Source organism: Myotis yumanensis, unplaced genomic scaffold, assembly GCF_028538775.1.
Source record: "Myotis yumanensis isolate MYYU_CA2020_CCGP unplaced genomic scaffold, mMyoYum1.0.hap1 SCAF_12, whole genome shotgun sequence".
NCBI lineage: Eukaryota > Metazoa > Chordata > Mammalia > Chiroptera > Vespertilionidae > Myotis > Myotis yumanensis.
In genome coordinates, this window is record NW_027223763.1 from 42,856,279 (window position 1) to 42,872,940 (window position 16,662).

The 16,662-nt window shown below is 43.9% G+C and overlaps 1 protein-coding gene across 1 annotated transcript in view; it reads right to left on the bottom strand.

The window, feature by feature from the left end:
- Positions 1 to 16,662, bottom strand: part of MAMDC2 (MAM domain containing 2) — a 168,485-nt gene that overhangs the window by 129,962 nt on the left and 21,861 nt on the right. The window contains exon 2 of the mRNA XM_070431522.1: positions 971 to 1,088. The gene's annotated coding sequence lies outside the window, so the exon portion shown is untranslated. The remainder of the gene's footprint in view (positions 1 to 970; positions 1,089 to 16,662) is intronic.

Below are 16,662 nucleotides of genomic sequence, written 5' to 3' on the forward strand. Positions count from 1 at the left end.
AGGAAAGGATACAGCACATGGAGAGGGCCAAGAGCGAATCCAGAAAAATCTACAAATGATGTGTGTCAACCCACTCCCTTTGGTCACTAATCATGGAGCCACAGAGCTGTGCTCAGCCTCATCACTTAGGAAACCAGCATCAGGCCCCAAGGTAGGAACCACCTGGGACTGGACTCTCTTCTTCGGGATCTAACTTAATCGGATGATCAAGTAATGCATGTGTAGTTCGGTTTACAGAAAGCACTCAAAAAATGTTAGGTATTATAGTGGGTTGAATGGTAGCCTCTCCAAAAGATATAGCTGCAGCCTGGAATTTGTGAATGTGACCTTATTTGGAAAAGGGGGCTACGTAGAGGTAATTAGGTTAGGGGTCCTGAGATGAGATCATCCTGGGTGACGGGATGGATGGGCCCTAACCCAATGGCAAGTGTCCTTCCAGGAGGCAGGAGAGAAGTAACAGCCACATGAAAGGAGGGAGACAGAGGCTGGAGGACACAGCGCCAAGCCAAGGGATGCCTGGGAGGAACCACATCCAGAGCAAAGAACAGATTCTCTCTGGAGCTCCCGAGGAGGGTAGCCGCCACCTGGATTTGGGACCTCTGGCTCCAGAACTATGAGAGAACAGCTCCCTGTTGTTTTACATCATCCAGTTTGTGGTAATTTGTTCTGGCAGCCGGAGGAAGGTAATCTAGGGAGTGTTATGCAGCAAGCAAACATGTGCCAGGCACTTTACATGTGTTACCTCATTCAATGTATGCATCATCCCTATGAGACAAATACCATTGTTATCTCTATTTTACAGATGGGGAGACAGGCCCAGAAGGGTCAATTACTTGTTCAAGGTCACACGTCTAGTCAGTGTGTCGCCAGAATTTGATCACATATGCTACACTGCCCCTAAGAGCTTCCTCTTCACAAAGGCTTGTCTCTCCTCACAAGGACTGCCTAGACCACATGCAAGCAGGCTTACCCGCTGTCTCTGTCAGCATCCAAGAGAAAGGAAGATAAAACACTTGCAGGAGCCTCTATCACCCTCTTTTCACCGTCTTCTCTCATAGCCAGGAGACGCATTCGAGGGAGCAGCTCACCTGTGGGAGGAAATAAAGAAGTGCAGTGTTGAGGACGCACCCTGGCACGCATCGCGGAGGGTAGGCCAGACTCGGAGGCTGAGGCTGTCTTCACCGCCCACTTTCCCTTCGGTGTGCTCTCTCTCCTTGCTCGTCACTCTCACCTGGTGCCACGCATTGGTAAGTTCACCAAAGCTGCCTGAGCGCTCTGATGTGCCAGGCACTAGGCCCAGGGCGGGAAGTCCAGGGGCAAACAAGACATATTCTCTGCCTCTGAGACAGGAGAATGACCCGTGAAAAGTTCATTTCAACAAAATATGTTGGTGAGATAGAACAAGGGCTGCAAACAACAAAATCCAGGGGTCCGGGAGGCAATGGGGAGTGATGGGGACTGTGGTAAGCTAAAGGGCATCGCTGGCACCAGCTTGAGGCGGAGCTGCCATGTTGGGACAGAGGCCCAGTGTTGCCCATTCTGCCCATTTTCCAAAGAAAACCCAATGTCCTGATTTATACAGTATCTCTTGACTTTCAAATGCTGGCAATTAATGAAAACAATATATTTAAATCTCTGTTCTTAAGCTGGAGTTTGCAGCATCAAGATTGACAAAAGGAGATGGATGGGAAGGCTCCCTGCCAGCCCTCCAGAGGCGGTAGCCTGGCCCAGGAAACGAGTCCCACTCTAGAGAAGAGAAACAGGCAAACAGAATCTACATGACTTTTAACCAAGGTCACATGTCTCCAAGTGCCAGGGACAGAATGAGAAGTCATTAGCTGGCCTCCTCCTTGGCCAGCATTTGGGCACGTGGGGAGGACTTGGTAATACTCTAGGTCCTGTACAGGTGTAAGGCAGTTCATAATTCCCTTTATAGTAATTATACTTGTGTTTCTTTCTATGATACATTGTAAGTTTTAAAATGATAACCTATGACATAACCTCTAATCTGTGCCAAGTCAGTCTCCACTGTGGATTCTTGCCTCTCTGTCTCTGTCTCTCTGTCTCTGGGTCTCTGAGCTGCACACAGGCTGGGCCCCTCTGCCTCTCACTCTACACTCTGCCTGTGCTCTGTGTTGCTTTCGTGTTCTCTCTCTCTCCACACATGCACACGGACGTGCCCCTGCTCACTGCCTGTTCTCAGGTTGAAATGAGATGGTAAAATAATCCCAGGCTCTGTGGCCCGTCTGGCCAGTAACCTTTGTGGCACTCCAGCAGGGGGTGAGGGGGCACTGCCCTGGGGCTGGCGGGTGGTGTACCTTGGTTCCTGCCCAGCACCACCCACCTCTCACCCCGAAGGACAGTCACATGTTCGCCGTGGATCTGAATCGTCCTCTGTGAGGGACCAAGGCCCATAGTTAAGCAGTTCTTACAAATCTCCCTTTATTACAAAATGTATAACCCACTGTTCAAATTGCCACCCTCAAATGACCTAAACCAGTAAAGTAGATATTTCTTTTAGAGTGAGCATTTAAAAGGAAATAGATACTTCAATAGATACTTTCTACCATTCCTCTTTCCTCCATCAGCTCACTGTGAATCCTTCAATATGGTTTGAATGCAACCTTTTGATTTTTCTTTTAAATCAAAATTCCCTGGGATGGCTCATCACAGGGATACTACTGGCACCTTTGCTGAGTGTTTGTGCTGTGCCAGATGGTGTCATGGTCAATTACTGGGGGAAGAAACGAGGCCTGAAGAATTTAAGCAATGTGCCCAAGGGTACAGGGCAGGGATGTGAACCCAACTATAGCTACTACCAAAGTCTTCTTAACTTCTGTACTTCCAACACGGGGTGGTGAGGTGGGTTGAGCAGACACTTTGAAATGTCCTGTTCTGCCCTGGTTGGTGTGGCTCGGTTGGTTGGAGCATAGTCCCATACACCAGAAGTCTGTGGGTTTGATTCCTGGTCAGAGCACATACTCAGGAGGTTTCATGTTCAAACCCTGGTCAGGGCACATGCAGGAGGCAACCAATCTCTCTCTCTCTCTCTCTCTCTCTCTCTCTCTCTCTCTCTCTCCTCCCTTTCTCTCTCTCTCTCCTTCTCCCTCCCTCCCTCCTTCCCTCCCTCCCTCCTTCCCTCCCTCCTTCTCTCTAAGATCAATTTTAAAAAAAAGGGAAAAAGCCCTGTTCTCAGATCCTCCTGCCTCCTTCCTGTACCCCTAGAGTGGGCTGAGACCAGGAAGGCGAGTTTCTCCCTGTCCCAGTGAAGTTTTTGTACCCAGCGTCCTATGGGGAAAGTCTTTTGTAATCAGAGTGGGACCTCTCCATCCCACGTCCATCCCACCCTAACACCCACTTCCCCGCTGGCCATTGCCTTTCCCCAATGATGTCCTTCTGTGTTCTCACGTGCTCTTCTTTCTGGTCACAATCAGAATGCCTTTTTCCTTTTCTCTGGTTGGTAAACTCTTTTTAAGGTGTGAACCGTGTCCCTCCTAACCCCCAAATTCATATGTTGAAGTCCTAGCCCCCAGTATCTCAGAACGTAACCTTATTTGGAGACAGGGTCACTGCAGATGTAATTAGTTAAGATGAGGTCACCCTGGAGGAGTGTGGGCTCCTAATCCAATGACTACTGTCCTTATCAAAAGGGGAAATTTGTACGCAGACCACACAGGGGAAATGTGAACATGAGGGCAGAGACCAAGGTGATGTGTCTACAAGCCACGGAATGCAGAAAACAGCCAGCAAACCACTGGAGCTGGGGGCTGGGGGGGAAGTGGGGGAGGGGAGGGAGGGAGGCGGAGGGTGGGGTGGGGGTGGGGAAGGGGGTGGCTCTGGAACTGATTTACTCTCATCGCCCTCAGAAGAAACCAGCCCTGCTGACACCTTGATTTTGTACTTCTAGCCTTCAGAACTGACATTTCTGCTGTTTAAGCCACCCAGTTTGTGGTGCTTTGTATGCAGCCTTAGGAAACGAATGCACTCCTGTTCATTTCTCAAGACCCAGTTCAAATGTCCCCCCAAATGTAGGTGCCTCATTGTCTTCCTAAGCTGCAGCATGTATTACGCTGTGTTACAAAGACTTTGTTATCTGCAGTGGAAGCTGAGATATCAAGCAGAGAACAAGTCTGCCTTGTCTGTATATCTGCTCAGGTGCCCTCTCTGTGCGTAGCTAATGGTAGGCGCTCAGTCAATGCCCCTTGAAGGGAAGGCTAAACAACAGCATGGCCTCATTGACATACACCTCCCAGAGGCTTGCCTATGCTGCAACTCTATGATTAGAAGAAAGAAAAAACCTAAATCTAATCTGTAGGTCACCCAGGGCCTCATATACAGAAACCAGTGAACTGCACAGATGCACTCTGGGAACACAGAGCCAGTCTGAAGAGGAGCAACAGTCTGAACAGGGAGTAAGAGCAGCACATTCAGTGAACTGTGGGGAGGGAGGGAGGGCCGGGAGGCTCTCGGAAGCTCACTTCCACGAGAGGCAGAGCCGACCACAGGGAGAGAACTGGGCCCTGAAAGGAGGCACCAGGCCTTGGGTGTGGAAGGCAAACAGAGATGCTGAAACAGTCTGGATCTTGCCACCTGAGCCTGTCCCAGCTCAAGCTCGTGGACTCCCATTTGGGTTCAGGAGACAGTCTGGGCTTTTGGGAAAATCAGAAAGAACTGTTCACCTAAGTCTCCACAAACACTGGGCCACAAACAGCCCTATTGTAAGCACTACATAAATATTAATGTTATTTTTATGCCAACTCAAGTTTTTCATAGGTCCAGGATTATAGTTGAAATTGATGATGGAAGATACTTAGGAATAAACTTAACTAAAGAGGTAAAAGACGTGTACTTGGAAAACTACAGGACATTGAAAAAAGAGATAGAGGAAGACGTAAACAAATGGAAGAACATACCATGTTCATGGATTGGTAGAATCAACACGATGAAAATGTCCATACTACCCAAAGCAATCTATAGATTCAATGCACTCCCCATTAAAATACCAACGGCATATTTCACAGAACTAGAACAAATGCTCCAAAAATTTATATGGAATACAAAAAAACTCCAAATAGCCATAGCAATCCTGAAAAAGAAGAACAAAGATAAAGGTACCACAATGCCAAATTTCAAGCTATATTACAAAGCCACTGTTCTCAAAACTGCCTGGTAGTGGCATAGAACATATAGATCAATGGGACCGCACAGAGAACCAAGAAATTGACCCAAGCCATTATGCTCATTTAATATTTGACAAAGGAGGCAAGAGCACACAATGGAGTCAAGACAGTCTCTTCAATAAATGGTGTTGGGAAAATTGGACAGATACATGCAAAAGAAAAATAAATAAAACTAGACCACCAACTTACACCATACACAAAAGTAAACTCAAAATGGATAAAGAACTTAAATGTAATACAGGAAACCATAAAAATATTAGAAGAATCCATGGGCAGCAAAATATAAGATATATCTCATAGCAATATGTTTACAGATACATCTCCTAGAACAATGGAAACTAAGGAGAAAATAAACAAATGGACTACATCAAAATAAAAAGCTTCTGCACAGCAAAAGAAACCATCAACAAAACAACAAGAGAGCCTACTGCATGGGAGAACATATTTGCCAATGTTATCACCGATAAGGGTTTAATCTCCAAAATTTATAAGGAACTCATAGAACTTAACAAAAGGAAGAGAAACAATCCAATCAAAAAATGGGCAAAGGACCTAAATAGACACTTTTTGCAAGTGGCCAAAAGACATGAAAAAGTGCTCAAAGTCACTAATCATCCAAGATATGCAAATCAAAATGACAATGAGGTACCATCTCACACCTGTCAGAATGGCTATCATCAGCAAATCAACAAACAAGTGCTGGAGAGGATGTGGAGAAAAAGGAACACTTATGCACTGCTGGTGGGAATGCAGACTGGTGCAGCCACTGTGAAAAACAGTATGGAGTTTCCTCAAAAAGTTAAAAATGGAACTCCCATTTGACCCAGTAATCCCACTTCTAGGAATATATCCCAGGAAACCAGAAACACCAATCAGAAAGGATATATGCACCCCCATGTCCATAGCAGCACAATTTACAATAGCTAATATTTGGAAACAGCCTAAGTGCCCATCAGCAGATGTGTGGATTAAAAAACTATGGTACATCTATACAATGGAATACTATGCTGCTGTAAAAAGAAAGAACTCTTACCATTTGCAACCGTATGGATAGAACTGGAGAGCATTATGCTAATTGAAATAAGCCAGTCAGAGAAAGATAAATATCACATGATTTCACTCACTTGTTGAATATAATGAACAACATAAACTGATTAACTAAAATAGATCCAGAGATATAAAAGCATCGAACAGACTCTTGAGCCTCAGAGGGAAGGCACGGGAAGATGGGGGCGGAGGGGGTGTGGTAAGAGATCAACCAAAGGACTTGTACGCATGCATAGAAGCATAACCAATGGACACAGACAGTAGAGGGGCTGGGACATGTGCTGTGGGGGAGAGTGGGCAGGGAGAGGTCAATGGGGGAAAAAGAAGACATATGTAATACTTTTAACAATAAAGAATTTTAAAAAAAGAAATTGATGATGGAATCTATTCATCAAAACAGTCTTTCATACAGTGGCCTGCCTTTAGGGGTTGGGGAAGTGCAGAAACTAGAAATGCAAATTGGACAATTGGTAAACTGCACCTTTGATGCACTACAAGAGTAGAAGAAAAATCTAAATGATTGAGTGGATACCATTCTAAGTATTAACAACTAGGACATTAAAATAGCAATGCAGAAAATCGTTTCAGGATTAAAATAAAAATATTTGTTTGATGACACTTGAGGTGGAACAAACAAGATGGAATGGACTATATGGACAGGATTATGTTTCTAGAGGCTACAGGAAATTACCATGGTCCCTGGTTATAGCTGAGGGCCAAGTCTGTCTGTGTCCAATAAAAGTGTCTTCTGAAAACACACACAACAACAACAACAACAGAGAGAGAGAGAGAGAGAGAGAGAGAGAGAGTTTTATTTGAGACATCTTGTCCCTAAACCACTGGAAGCCCCCATCATTCTTCCCCAACAGAAAAGTTTTCTCTCATAGTCCTCATAAATATACACACTTATTTTTCATTTACTTTATATGAGAGCTTTGTTGGTTTATTCACCCATAGCAGATTTGAATTAGACTTCTGAGTATCTAACTCATTGGACTCAGAATTTCTTTGATGATGATGGGGGATGGGGATGTCAAGATCAAAGTCAAATTCGAAGCTGGCTCAGTCTACTTCACAACAGCATTACGAATCCAGGAGATGGTGACACCAGGTAATATTGGAAAAGAGGTGAAGAGGTTTGGAAAGCTGTTTGAGAAGCACTAGGTCTCCTCCGTACCCCATGTTACCGGGTGCCTGCTCCCCCTACCTGTATTAGTCAGGGTTCTCCAGAAAAACAGAACCAAAAGGATAAATGACATCTAATATTATATAAACAATATAATATACAGGGTGGGGCAAAAGTAAGTTTATAGTTATTCATATGGAAAATAATACAATAATTAATAAGTAATAATACAAGAGTCCTGGCCAGTGTTGCTCAATGGTTAGCGAGTCATCCTCCACACCAAAGGGTCAAATGGTTTTATTCCAGGTCAAAGGCAGGTCTCTGGGTTGCAGATTCAATCCCTGGCCCTGGTCAGAGTGTGTGAGGAAGACAAGTAATCAATGTGTCTCTCTTACAACGATGTTTCTCTCTCTCTCTCTCTCTCTCTCTCTCTCTCTCTCTCTCTCTCTCTCTCCTACTTCCCTCCCTTCCACTTTCTCTAAAAAATCAATGGAAAAAATATCCTCAGGTGAAGATTAACAACAACAACAAAAATAATAAACTCTGTGTTTTGTGTATTCACAACTGTAAACCTACTCTTGCCCCACCCTGTAATATAATATGATTTATTGTGAAGGGTTGGCTCGGGTGATTATGGAGGCTGAGCAGTCCCTCCATTTGCCATCTGCAAGCTGGGGTCCAGGGAAGCCAGTAGGATGGTTCCAGTCCAAACCTGAAGCCCTGACACAAAGGAAGTCAATGGTGTCAATTCTAGTCTAAGTCCAAAGGCCTGAGAACCAGGAGTGCCGAAGTCTGAGGGCAGAGGAGTTGGATGTCCCAGCTCAGCAGAGAGTGCATTCACCCTTCTTTCACTTTTTTGTTCTATTCAGGCTCTTAACAGGTTGGATGATGTCCAGCTGCATTGGTGAGGGCCATCTTCCTTACTCAGTCTGCCAATTCAAATGCTAATCTCTGCAGAGAGAGACATCTTTACAGAAACACCCAGAAACAAAGTTTTACCAGCTATCTAGGTATCTCTCAGCACAGTCAACTTGAAACAAAAATTAACAATCACACCCCCTAGCACAAGAATGGATATTTATTCTCTGAAAGGGGCAAAACAGAAGTACACTCGACTGGATGGCACAGACTGTGTTCAGACTGAAACCAGGTGATGATTGTGTAGACCCAGAAAGCTGGGATGCAGCCTCCAAGCCCTGTCCACCCCCTCAGCTGCCAGAATGGTGACCATCAGACCTTTTCTCTCCAGGTCGGGGAATTAGAAGAATGGAAGAGTCACGTCTGGGGAACTTGACCAGATCAAGAACAAAAACTTAGAGATACTGATATTGATGTTTCCCCTAACAAATGGCCCAGTCACGTTACTCATCAATGAAAATCACTCAGATCTTCCAATCAGCTTTTTTGTATAAAACATTTTGTTTTGTATAAAACAGTTTAGGAAGGCCAATATTTTTAGAAAGTTTTAGAAAGAGAGAAAAGAGAAAATGAATGGGAAAAAAATTAAAGAAATAATTTAATAAACTTTCCTTAACTCAAATACATGGGTTTCCAGGTTGAAAGACTCACTAAGTATTCAGAACAATGGAAGAAAATGGGCTCATACCAAGACATATCACTGTGAAATATCAAAACAATGGGGACAACAAGATCTTAAACACATTCAGATCACAAAAGCAAGTCATACACTCAATAGTAAGTCATGTTTACACTCATAATAACGCAAACATTCATGGTTGATCTGACCAAAATTACACTGTTATTATATCAAAAGGATGAGGGTCTGGGAAGTATGCAAAGGCATGGTGGGTGCAGAAGAAAGAAAACAAAAATCCCTGTCATCCAATTTAGAAATAATTATTCTATTACCCTCTGGCCTCTGCTGCTGCTGTTGAGAAATATTGATACCCTAATAGTTACTCCTTTGCAGGTAATCCATCTTTATTCTCTGGCCACCTTATGTTTTAGTCCTTGTCTTTGGTGTTCTGTAGTTTCTCTAGAGTTTCCAACAATCCCAATGAATGGGTATTTGAAGGGGCTGACCTCGGATCCTTTACGAATCCATGTAATTCACTACAATTGTGTGTTGGCCTGGTTGATATTCCCAGGCATGTAAATTATACCCATAATGATAAATCATTGGAGACACAAGAAGAGCCTTTAGATATGTTGCAAAAATATAAAATCCTGAAAGGAGACTATGGGTAATGGGCGTTTTCCCAGAAAAAAAATATCCAGGGGATGAATGTAATAGAACGCTGAGTGGAATATGACCTATTGTCCAGAGAAAAATGTGGTGTGGAATGCCCCGTATTCGAAAGAGAAAGAAAACCAATTGAGACCAGGCAATTCTTCTAGGGACTATTATGAAGTGGCTAAATGTCACCTCAGCTTCTAGCCCAGTCTATATAAGACAAGATTAGGGAAAGGAGAATCCTGTGGGTTGGTTGTTGGTGGTGAAGGATGAGTACTGTATGGCTTTTCCCGCCTTTCCCCTTTGGGAGAGAAAAGAGAAGCTATCTTTTCCTAAATCCTGCCAATGTGAAAAGGGCTTAAATGTCACTCTCAAAGATGTAGAGTATCTTACTTATTCCTTAGTTTGGGTTATGCTTAGTTTGAGTTATGCAAGTGTACTTGCTGATCTGTGCCCTGTAGCTGTATATGCAGGAGGAGTAGAAAGGAAAAAGATGACAGGGAGAGAATGCATGTGTGTAGCAGTTTGTACTCTCACTATTTGGGGAGGGGGGGCAAAGCTGATGATGGGTCACTGCAAATGTGACACATGTCCCTTACAGCTAATAATGTTTAAATAGAATTGATTATCCACTCACACTCATTAGGATGGCTATTGTAAAAATAATCAAAATAGCAAGTGTTGGTAAGGATGAAGAGATGCATTCTCACTTGTCCATTGCTGGCGAGAATGTAAAATGGTGCAGCTGCTATGAAAAACAGTATGACGGTTCCTCAAAATTTAAACATAGGATTACCACATGATCCATGAATTCTAATTGAAAATAAGGACTTGAATAGATATTTGTATATCAATATTCATAGAAGTACTATTCATGATAGCCAAAAGACTGAACAAGGCCACATGCCCATTGAAAGATGAATGGACAAATGAAATGTGGTATATACATAAAATGCAATGTTATTGAGTCTAAAAAATAAAATGCTGGTGTTGTACCTGCTAAAACATGGATAAACCGTAAAAAAAATACTATGCTAAGTGAAATAAGCCAGACATAAAGGACAAACATTGCATGACTGCACTTATATGAGGTACCTAAAATAGTCAAATACATAGAGACAAAAATAGAACAGTGGTTACCAGAGATTAGGGGTTGAGGGAAATGAGGAATTATTGTTTAATGAATACAAAATTTCAATTTGGGATGATGAAAAATTTCTGGAGATGGATAGTAATGATGGTTGCACACATTGTGGTGGTACTTCATGCCAATAAATTGTGCACTTAAAGTAATTAAAATGGCCAATTCTATTTTATGTATATTTTACCACAATAAAAAATAGAACTGATTAATAGTTATTAAAATTAAATTGAAATTGGCCAAATAAATTATTTCAATGCCCCCGTACTTTGGCATTTACTCATATATAAGATAGAAAATAAAAGGAGATAAAATAATTTTTATTGTATCTTTTGTGTGAGACCCTTTACTCAGTAACAGGCAGGCCACACAAGGGTTATGAATTCTGTATGTTAGGACTTAAAGCCCTAAGGATTTAGACAACACAGTGGCACTCTTGCAGCAAATAGTCAATGCAGCATATTAAAAAATTGAGCATCAGGTTAACACTCATCTACATTCACATGTCTCCATTTCGGTGGTAGTCCACAACTCTGACAGTCCTCGGGCAATGAAAAGAAATGTGAAAGGCTTGGAATCAGGAAGAGCAGAATTTGCTTATTGACAACAAAAATATTAAAAGCTAGTTTCCTTTTGTAAAAGGTCTTGAACTCATTTTCTCTCGCTTTAAAGAAAAAACAACTATAAACAAACACATAATCCTATATAATAAAAGGCTAATATGCAAATTGACCAAACAGCGGAACAAACAGTCACTATGATGTGCACTGACCACCAGGGGGCCGATGCTCAACGCAGGAGCTGTCCCCTGGTGGTCAGTGCACTCCCACTGGGGGAGTGCCGCTCAGCCAGAAGCCGGGCTCTCACAGCTGGTGAGCACAGTGGCAGTGGCAGGAGCCTCTCCCACCTCCACAGCAGCACTAAGGATGTCCGACTGATAGCTTAGGCCCGCTCCCCTAAGGTGGCAGTCAGACATCCCCTGAGGGCTCCTGGTCTGCAAGAGGGTGCAGGCTGGGCTGAGGGCCCCCCACCCCCTGAGTGCACAAATTTCGTGCATCAGGCTGCTAGACAATAATAATTAGCACAGGAAGTTTGGAGCAAGTCACTGAAGTTCTCTGCTCTTCTGCCTCCCTGACTCTACCATGAAAATCATAATTTCCTCACAGAGGTGTTGGGAAACTCCCTGAATTCACATTGTCAGGTAATCTATGGCATGCAAAAGGCCAGGGGAGACATTTTGTTCCTTTCAAATTTATAGAAAATCTATAAAACTGCATATTGAACAAGAATCATCAAGTGTTCATTTTGGGCACAGAAAGTGGTCCAAATTATAGACTAGAAACTTTATATGTAACTATTAGTTTTCATTGTTGTGGCTTTCAGAAGTCAAAGCACACTGGTTGCCAGTTGCAATGCAATTCCACCCCCATCTCTTGCCTCTTGTCCTGGTGACTTGCTGTATCACATGCTGCAGAGAGGGAGCAGTTCCTCAAAGGCGCAAGAGGCCAATCTCTTCCTCTCTTCCCAGCACTCATCTCATTTCCTATCTTGCTCACCCTACTGCAAGTGAGTCGAAAACCTAAATCCAAGTCCATGTTCTCAAGAATCTCTCATGTGCATGATTTGCAAAAACTGCTTTGGAACTGAAGTAAGCTATCCTGATCCTTTACATACAAGTGATGTCATTACTTTAAGAGAAAAAAAATAAATCTATTGGAAGGACTTTTAAGCTTGAATTCTTTTTCAAGGATTTGAAGTTAATTAAGAGAGGATAGTATATGAAAAAAGAGTTTTTCCATGTGAGTTATACATACACCATCATTAACAAATTGCATTAGAGGCAAGACAAGACAATGAGCAGCTCTAGTTAAGTTCTGCATTTAACTCAAGATGATAGAACAGCAGACCATGTAGTTAACGGTTTAAGTAGTTTACATATTTTTACAAAGCCATTCTTTAAAAACTGACATGAGTATTAAAAATAAATAAATACACTGTATAGCAATAAGTGTTTGCTTAGACTTTGGGGTTATATTAATGATTTACCTTTCTTATTATCAGCTAAAGATAATTTTAAAATATTAATCAGAAAGAAAGAATTTAGTGCTGACTACATCTAACTTTTTACATACTTTCTCATAGTCAGGTGATTTTTTTATTATATTACCTTATTGAGGGGAAACTTGTTTTACATTGATGGCAAACCAAAGAAATTTAGTGTTTGTGGTAGAGGAAAATACTCTATTCCTTGAGCAAAATTAACATGATAATGTGCTGACAAACTCAAAACAACTGCCTGAATAATGAATGCATAGGGAAACTCCAGACCAAAGGAATTGGAACAGTAATGACAGAAAGGAAATACCCTGCTTTTTTTTCTCCTAAAAATTGAGCCAAAGTTCCAAGTATTTTTCATTCAGCAGTTCCAAATATCTTTCAACAGTGTCACTCCAAAACTGAAATGAAGGAAAACAAAGAGACATCTGAATGCCCAGTCTGTTCCTATTAGAAATACATGGTTAATTTTCATGATTAACAAGTCTGTTCATTATATCCAACTAGAGACCCAGTGCATGAAATTCATGCGGGGGGTGGAGCGTACCTCTCAGCCCAGCCTGTACCCTCTCCAATCCGGGACCCTTCTGGAGATATCCAACTGCCGGTTTAGGCCCGATCGATCCCCTAAACCAGCAGTCGGATATCCCTCTCACAATCCGGGACTGCTGGCTCCTAACTGCTCACTTGCTTGCTTGCCTGGTCGCCCCCTAACAGCCTCTGCATGCCTGTCTGATCGCCCATAACTGCTCTCCCCTGCCAGCCTGATTGCCCTTAACTGCCCCCCCTGGCCAGCCTGGTCACCCCTCATTGACCCCCTTCCGGCCTGGTCATCTCTAATTTCCCCCCCTGTCAGCCTGGTTGACCCCAACTGCCCCCCACCCCCACCGCAGGCCTGGTCTCCCCTAACTCCCCCCCACTGCCAGTCTGGTCACCCCCAACTGCCCCCCACCGCTGGCCTGGTCTCCGCCCCCCTCTGCCAGCCTGGTCTCCCCTCACTGCCCCCCCTGCCAGCCTGGTCACTCCACACAGCCTGCTGTTCGGTCATTGAGTGAGGGCGTCCCAACCAATTTGCATATTCCTCTATTATTAGTATAGATTGCCTCTGGCCAAGCCTGGAGGTGAGGGTGCAGAATTCATGGCAGGAGCTAAAGTGGTGATGTTATTCTATTACTAGAGGCCCGGTGCACGAAATTGGTGCATAGGGGGGAGGTCCCTCAGCCCGGCCTGCACCCTCTCGTAATCTGGGACACCTCAGGGGATATCCGACTGCTGGTTTAGGCCTGATCCTGCAGGATTGGCAGTCAAATATCCTCTTGCAATCAGGACCGCTGGCTCCTAACCACTTGCCTGCCTGATCTCCCCTAACCACTCTGCATGCCTGCCTCATCACCCCTAACCACTGTGCCTGCTTGCTTGATCACCCCAACCACTCACCAGTCCACCTGATCACCCCTAACCTCTCGCCTGCCTGCCTGATTGCCCCTAACCACCTCTGCCTGCCTGACTGATCACCTCTAACCACTCTGCCTGCCTGTTTGATCTCCCCTAACCACTCTGCCTGCCTGCTTGATTGTCCTTAACCACTCACTTGCCTGCCTGATTGCCCCTAACCACCTCTGCCTCGGCCCTTGCCACTGCGGCTTTGTCCAGAAGGACGTCCGGATGTCCAGAAGGTCGTTCAGCTGTCTGGTCTAATTAGCATATTACACTTTTATTAGTACAGATGCTTAAATATGTTTATAAATTGAAGAGGATAGGCTTTCTTTTGCCATGACATTTTTAAAATATTTGGTTCCATTGAGTCTTCTGGATCATATAGCCCAAGGTTGGCTTGTATGGAAGCTACAGAATTCACTCAAAACTACTAGTTACTCAATAAATCACTCAAATGAGAACATTAAAATAGAGTCTATGTTTTTTTTTTTTTTTTTAAATCTTTATTGTTCAGATTATTACATTTGTTCCTCTTTTTTCCCCCCATAACTCCCCTCCTTCCAGCTCCCACCCCACCCTCCACCCTCACTCCCCACCCACTGAGTTCATCCATAGGTGCATGATTTTTGTCCAGTCTCTTCCCGAATCTCCCATTCCCCTTTCCCCCCCAAGAATAGTCAGTCCATTCCCTTTCTATGTCCCTGATTCATTATAGTCACCAGTTCATTCTGTACATCAGGTTATTTATTCACTTGATTCTTAGATTCATTTGTTGATAGATGCATATTTGTTGTTCATAATTTGTATCTTTACCTTTTTCTTCTTCCTCTTCTTAAAGGATACCTTTCAGCATTTCATATAATACTGGTTTGGCGGTGATGAACTCCTTTAGTTTTTCCTTATCTGTGAAGCTCTTTATCTGACCTTCAATTCTGAATGATAGCTTTGCTGGATAAAGTAATCTTGGTTGTAGGTTCTTGGTATTCAGCACTTTGAATATTTCTTGCCATTCCCTTCTGGCCTGCAAAGTTTCTGTTGAGAAATCAGCTGACAGTCGTATGGGTATTCCCTTGTAGGTAATTGAGCCTCTTTCTCTTGCTGCTTTTAAGATTTTCTCTTTGTCTTTTGCTCTTGGCATTTTAATGATGATGTGTCTTGGTGTGGTCCTCTTTGGATTCCTTTTGTTTGGGGTTCTCTTCGCTTCTTGGACCTGTAAGTCCATTTCTTTCACTAGGTGGGGGAAGTTTTCTGCCATTATTTCTTGAAATAGGTTTTCAATATCTTGCTGTCTCTCATCTTCTGGGACTCCAATGACTCTGATATTAGTCCGCTTAAAGCTGTCCCAGAGGCTCCTTACGCTGTCTTCACACTTTTGGATTCTTTTTTCATTATGCTTTTCCAATTGGGTGTTTTTTGTCGAATCTTTGGTTTGATTCTTGCACTCCTCTGGTCTGCTATTGGGTATAATATTCTTTATTTCAGTCCGTGTATGCTTACTTTCTAATTTCTTTATCGTAGCATCGAGGGTCTCATTAGTTTTCGTGAGGCTCTGCACAAATTTATGGCAAGCCCTCAAAATTGCGATTCTTAGCTCCATATCCTCCATTTCTGTCATGTTTTTTTGTCTCCGCATCTTTTATGCTTTCTTGGTGCACCCCCTTGTGGTCTCTGTGCGCAGTCTTGTTCTAGCGAAGCCTTAATTGTTGTAGTTAACACTAGAGGGATTTGACCATCAGGCCGACTGGCGGTGGAAATCAGCTGTGGGAAAACTTCAGTCCTCAGGGGAGGCGCTAGTCCAGCCCTTGCCTGAGGCGATCGGCAAATGGTTGTGCGCAGGGTTTGGGCGGGGCGGGCTCAACAGGGCGGGGGGGAGGGAGCAGCTATGGCCGCTCTCAGTCCGTCCCCAGGGGCTCTGCCTCTCTGTCCCAGCAATCGCTGCAAACCTCGGAGGGGCCGTAGCCAGACAGTCCCGCTTCTCCCGTTTGAGTCTGGGTCCCTAGAGACTCGCCCGGATCTGTAGCCCAGAGTCTGAGATTCGCTCCTAATTGAAAACGACAATCTCGCCCTCAGCCGCCAGCCCGCTTTGCGCGCGCACCCTCACCACCGCACCGCCGCACCGCCGTACCTTTAAATTTTCCACACTGCGCCTCCGCTGAGCGTCGGAATGCTGTTGTTCTTGCTTCTAGTTGAAGAGACTCTCCTCAGCCAGCCTTCCCGTGGTTCTGGTTGATGTCCGCTCCGACTTTTAGTTGTATTTTTGAAGTGGTTGTCCACGGCGGCAGTCTCTGGTGTTTTACCTATGCCGCCATCTTCGATTCTCTAGAGTCTATGTTTACTCCTGAATCTAAAGTGGCCCATATGCCTCCTTCAAAGGGTAGAATATATAAGGTGAAGCAACTTGCCCTTCACCTTGGTAGAAATATTGTGGCATGCCCTGGACTACTAGAATCTTAGAAACTTTATTATTGTGGCAGGCTCCTGG